This window comes from Tamandua tetradactyla, chromosome 20 (assembly GCF_023851605.1).
Source record: "Tamandua tetradactyla isolate mTamTet1 chromosome 20, mTamTet1.pri, whole genome shotgun sequence".
Taxonomy (NCBI): domain Eukaryota; kingdom Metazoa; phylum Chordata; class Mammalia; order Pilosa; family Myrmecophagidae; genus Tamandua; species Tamandua tetradactyla.
Window position 1 is genome coordinate 4,235,681 of NC_135346.1, and position 5,283 is coordinate 4,240,963.

At 36.3% G+C, this 5,283-nt stretch overlaps 1 pseudogene; it reads right to left on the minus strand.

Moving 5' to 3' along the window:
- Window positions 1-1,269: 1,269 nt before the first annotated feature.
- On the minus strand, window positions 1,270-2,179 carry LOC143664783 (olfactory receptor 2T27-like; annotated as a pseudogene).
- Window positions 2,180-5,283: the final 3,104 nt, after the last annotated feature.

Here is a 5,283-nt window from a genome sequence, read left to right on the forward strand (position 1 = left end):
TTCATTATTATGAGACATGTCCATCTCATGTTAATAGTCTGTTCAAATCATCTTCACTGCAAGAACCAGAGAGAGAACAGTCACCATTTCAAAAATGTGTGCTCACTGCAGCAAAGCTCCAAAGAAGCGTTTCACATCAACAAAGATGAAACAATCATGAGAATAATGGGGTTGATGTATTTCTGCATACAGATATTGCAAAAATACTTTCATCCCCTTTTCTTTACTTTCACAAGCATATTTTCTCATCCTGTTTTCTATTTGTACGTTAGTCTCTTTATCTTCAACTACAGTTAGGTCCTTTTTCCCCTTTGATTGGGAATATATCTAGCTAGATTCTTGGAATCACATTCTTATTATTTGTGATCCTTGTGATCCAAGGTGAAAGAAAGAATCACTACTTTGATTATAATTTATATAATTCCAGGGACACTCATAGATTAGGCTCATGGACTTAATACCTGTGTTACATGACCACAGATGTCATCTAAGTTATTGACTATGTCTTGTTGTCACAGTATAACAATGCACACTTGGAAAGAAAAATTCTCCAAAAGAAAGGATGCTGTATTCCCAAAAGAGAGGCTGTAGGAAAGACTTTGGGACAGAACAAAAAGAAGTTTCCTAAACAAAGAATTAAAGAACAGTAAAATGATTATCCATAACACAGTTTTGAATGCAAATTGATCATGCCATATATTGTAATTAATGGTCTGTCTATCTTGCCTATTTCTTTCAAAATAATTGCCTAAGCAATTATATCTGCCTAAATAATCTTTGTGCTTTATTAATCATAATCCATATAATAATTAATTACTGGATTTTTAGTCTTTCTTTTTAATCTGAAATTTATATTGAAATTACTATATACTGAATTTAAAATCTTTACTTATATATTATTCTATTGAACTGTTTTCTAAGTATAAATTGTGCATGAAAGTTATCTGAAATAACACATTGTTATGTGCTATTTAACAAGTTAGAAAACTTTATTAAATTTTTTGAAGGAGTGTGCATACTGTTTTGAATGTAAGCATTGTGATGGCAGAAGAGCAAAATGAAGTTAACTAAAAAAAATTCTGACTGAATATATGAATATCAATTTCACATAGTAAAATTTATGTGAAATTTAAATAGATCACAATCAAAACAAATCAAAGTAGATGGCAAATATTGAGAGGTGGAGAAAATAAATATGGCAGGTATTTTTTGACTTGCAGACGTTACTAAGTATTCATTAGATTTTATGACCTAAAAAGAATGGAGGTTTTAATTTGAGAAAAGACACCTTTTCAATATCTTCTCCAATTTCTGCTCCAATACCTCCAAAACATCCCTGTTTCTAAGGATATATTTACAAGGATGTAACATAGAAGTGATGGTTGAAAAGAACACTGATACAGACTTTTTCCTGATCAGGGCTGTGTGAGGAATCAGGAATTGTGTAGTTGAACATGGTGGGGCCATAAAAGAGTCCCAAGAGCATCAGGTGGGAAAAATAAGTGGGCAGGCTTGGCGGAATACATATGGAGGTCAGTGAAGAAGATGATGGTGTAGGAAATAAAGATGTAACAAAAGGAATAAGGAGAATCACAATGCCTGTCACAAAGATTGCCAACTTATATGCAGAGGTATCCTCACAAGAGAATCTCAAGATTGCGATGACCTCACAGAAGAAGTGTTCTATCTCCTTGTGGCCACACTTAGGTAAGTGCATGGTGTAGGCAGCCTGGACTAGAGCATTGAGGGCACCCCCAGCCCAAGACCCCATCACTATCTTCTGGCAGACCCTCTGGCTCATGATGACTGGGTATCTCAGGGGATGGCAGATGGCCATGTAGCGATCACAGGCCATGAGGGTCAGGAGAATGCACTCGGCTCCCCCCAGCATCAGAAAAAGAAATATCTGCATCCCACAGGCTGTGTCTGAGATGTTTCTCTTCCCTGAGAAAAAGTCAATGGCCATCTTGGGGACAGTGGCGGAGATGAAGAGCAGGTCAATGAGGGACAGCTGGCTAAGAAGGAAGTACATGGGCATGTGGAGGCAGGAATTCACCAGGATGAGGAGAATCAGGGTGGAATTTCCTGCGAGGGCAGAAGCATAGATGAGGATGACCACACCAATGAGGATGTCAACGTGCTTCACACCAGGGAAGAGTCCCAGGAGAACAAAGTCCATTCATACTGCGGAATTCTTAAAATTCAACTGCTTCAAATGAAGCGAAATAGGCAAATTTTTAAAAACACCAGTAGTGAATAACTTCATTTATTAAATTGATTTCATCATATAACTTTCAAAACTTCAGTGCATGCCTGAGACCTGGCTTCGATTCCTGGTGCCTGGCCATGCAAAAAAATAAATAAATAAAAACTTCAGTGCAAAAACATCATCTCAGTGCACTATTCAATATTCTTACAGGTAGTTATGCAAACTAAACTGAATCAAGTATATCCACATATTTACTGCAAGGTGAAAACCATAGACAACATTGAAAATGTGAATGTTGCTACTGTAAGCTATTTATAGATCTTACGTGATCTGTTATATATATATATATTGGGGACAGTGGTGGAGATGAAGAGCAGGTCAATGAGGGACAGCTGGCTAAGAAGGAAGTACATGGGTGTGTGGAGGCGGGAATCCACCAGGATAAGGAGAATCAGGGTGGAATTCCCTGCGATATATATATATATATTTTAACATGGGCAGCCACCGAGAATCGAACCCAGGTCTTCTGGCATGGCAGGCGAGCATTCTTGCCAGTTGAGCCACCATGGCCTGCCCTGTTATATATATTTTTAACTAGCACACAATGCATTCAGAATGAGCAACTGCATCTATTTGTGATTGAACTTTGAACTCACTTTTCTTTTCACTCAACTATTTCTAACTTGCTAGGAGCACAAAGTTACCCTGAATTCCTCAGTCTCCCTTCCATTATCTGCAGCCTTGCCATTGAACCCGACCACCATTTTGGGGAGGTGCTGTTTCTCCCCCTTGACAGGCAACTTTGGAAGGCAAGTGTAAAAGACAGTGGGGCACCACTGTGGAAGAGGAGTAGGTATCTAGCTCAATGACAAGGAAACCACCCACTTTAGATTGTTTTTTGAGCATGAATTAAATTTTTTCATGTGGGCTAAACAACTGAGTTGTAGTTTTCTCTTTTTAATACAGCAGCTAGTGTGGGCCTGATTAGGCTAAGTGTACGTAAGATAAGGTATTTTTACCCTGAAAATGAAGGAATGCGTGTACTTGTATGTGGGTGTGATCATGTGAATTATTTTACCTTGCAATCTAACAATATAAGTCCCTTCACTCCATTGTTATCACTATTGCTACCTTTTATCCCAAATTCAATATGGCTGAAGCACACCTTAATCGGTCTGCATTATTTATCAATCATTTGCCTCCAGAATTCCAAAATATACTGGTGTTCATAGGTGGAGGAACCTGACACTCTTCTCTACTATTTTCGCTGGCCTAAAATGCTCATCCCAAGAGAGTTTGCCAAGTCTAAATTAGATTGATCCCTGACCAATGCAAAACTTACTCAAACGTGTGACCTGAGGATCCACCTTAGGAACATGATACGGATTTATAGACAGAGACATGAGAATGACCTTTATCCTGCCCTCACAGATGAGAAAGGGCAAGACTTAGTTTCAGAAACTGACACACAGAATTCAGTACATTTAACAAAGAATTGTAATTTAATATTTAATTTAAAAAAAACAGTATCTTTGCAGTGTCTCTTTTTATACTTTATTCTTATATCCACTTTCTTTCAGAACTTAAAGAGCTTTTCCTATATATGTATATACATATATTCTTGTAAAACTATATTGTTTTGAATATACAGGAAAGCTCCAAAGAAATGACTATGTAAAATTTCTGGAAGTAGATAGTGGTGATGATTACACAACATTTTTAAAGTGCTTAAGCCAATGAATTGTACACTTCAAAATTATTTAAAAAGTAAAATTTATGTTATGGATAGTTTAGCATGAGTAATGTATATTACAAAACTAAGTCTAGCACCTAGAAAATGTCTTGCTGTTTTGGTACTTATTATTTGCATTATTTTTGGAAATATATGTATATGTACAATGAACTGTTTTTACTTAAATGTAAGCATCCATTCTAACTTCTTCATTTTGAAAATGGGCGTTGATTTTATTGAGTAAGGGGATACAACTGGTTGATGCTCCTGGTGAGACTGTAACTCTGGGTTTCAAGATTTTTATGGTCTAGAAACCATCTGGAGGTTTTAGATTTCTGAGATATAAATTTCGTGAATGAAACTTTTATAGACTCTCAGATAGAGTCCAGGGTATTCATTAGGGCTTATAAGAATACTGTTGGTTTTTGCTTGGCTTAAGCTTATCATGGTAATTAGCAACATCTAGCTGAAACTTGCCTAAGAGTAACTTCCAGAATACTCCCTCAACTCTATTTAAAATCTCTCAGTCACTGATTCCTTATTGTGTTACATTTATTTTCCTCCTTTTGGTTGGCTAGGCATTGTCCATCCCACAGTGCCAGGGCCAGGGACCGGGAGAAAGAGGAGTTGTAACAGAAAAGGCTAGGATTTAGCAAATGAGTATGACTACTGAATCCTCATATTGAAATATATTTTTAGTCTCCAGGGTCTTGCAGCAGCTAGAAGGAAATACCTGAAATTGTGGAACTGTAATCCATAACATACTTTGAAATTTGTCTGAAACTACCGGTTAAAATGTACCTTGAAATGAAAAAAAAAAAAAAGGCTCCCCTAATCTACGTCTTGATAGGTTAGAGAATTTGCTAATTTAAAATTAGACTTTAAATTAAAATAGATTAGGGAATTTGCTATTTAAAAATGCACCAGATCACTTTCAAATAATAGCTAAGAATTGAATCATTTTGTTGAAGTAAAATTTATGTAATTTATTACTATTTGACCTCAAAGTTGTTTCTTCTGTTTGTTCCTATTATGTTATAAACCACAATGAAATGAATATCATTATCTAAATTACTAATGTTTTTACTCTATCAGTGTGTTTTTCTGAAGTTAGATTTAAATTTTTTTCTTTCTTTCTTTGCTGTATGCGGGGGTCACATTTCATTATTTTTCCATATGAGTATCCAATTATTACAGAATCATTTGTTGAATTTTTTGTTTCTTTGTTTGCTTGTGCATGGACCAGGAATCAAACCCAGGTCTCCTGCATGGCAGGTGAGAATTCCACCACTGAATTACCCTTGCCCTCCTTGCACCCACGGATGACTGTCTCTGTGTCAGA